The sequence below is a fragment of the Hypanus sabinus genome, chromosome 5 (assembly GCF_030144855.1).
Source record: "Hypanus sabinus isolate sHypSab1 chromosome 5, sHypSab1.hap1, whole genome shotgun sequence".
Lineage (NCBI taxonomy): Eukaryota > Metazoa > Chordata > Chondrichthyes > Myliobatiformes > Dasyatidae > Hypanus > Hypanus sabinus.
Window position 1 is genome coordinate 158,885,803 of NC_082710.1, and position 584 is coordinate 158,886,386.

The window sequence follows — 584 nt, forward strand, 5'->3', positions numbered from 1 at the left end:
TATGCCCTCTGTAGTCTCAGTCTGTTTGCCCTATCTCTTGCAAAGTTGGTCTGTAACTGTTCAGCGACAGTGACATGTCGATAATCCGGCAGGGTTCACCTCGTGGTCGGGAATATAATGCTGGAGGTCCAGAACACGGGTGAGGGGTTCAGAGTCTGGGCTGTAGGGCTGGTGTTGTGGTCAGGAGCATGGCTGAATTTGGTCCAGAGTACAGACTGCTTATCTATTTCCAGCTCCCTTTTGAACTTTCCAGCTGCATTGGAGAACTTATTGTCCCATTGTGCAATGTAAATACAATGAAATAATAGTATATCTGGTTATTAACAGCAGTAACATCTAATAGTCTGAAGAATCAGTGTCCTTAGGGTGCTGAATTACTGGGGTTCTACTGTATGTCAGGTGGCAGTTCAGTAACTGCTTTTGGGGCACTATTTAACAGGAATTTTTCTGCCATCTTCAGTATAAATTTACTTATAATGACCTAAAGAGGCAGGTTCGATCCATTCCCAATTCTTTTTCTTTTCTCTAGTTATGTGGAATAGTCCGGGTTCCAGACCTCATCTGGCTCCATTTCCCACCTCTCA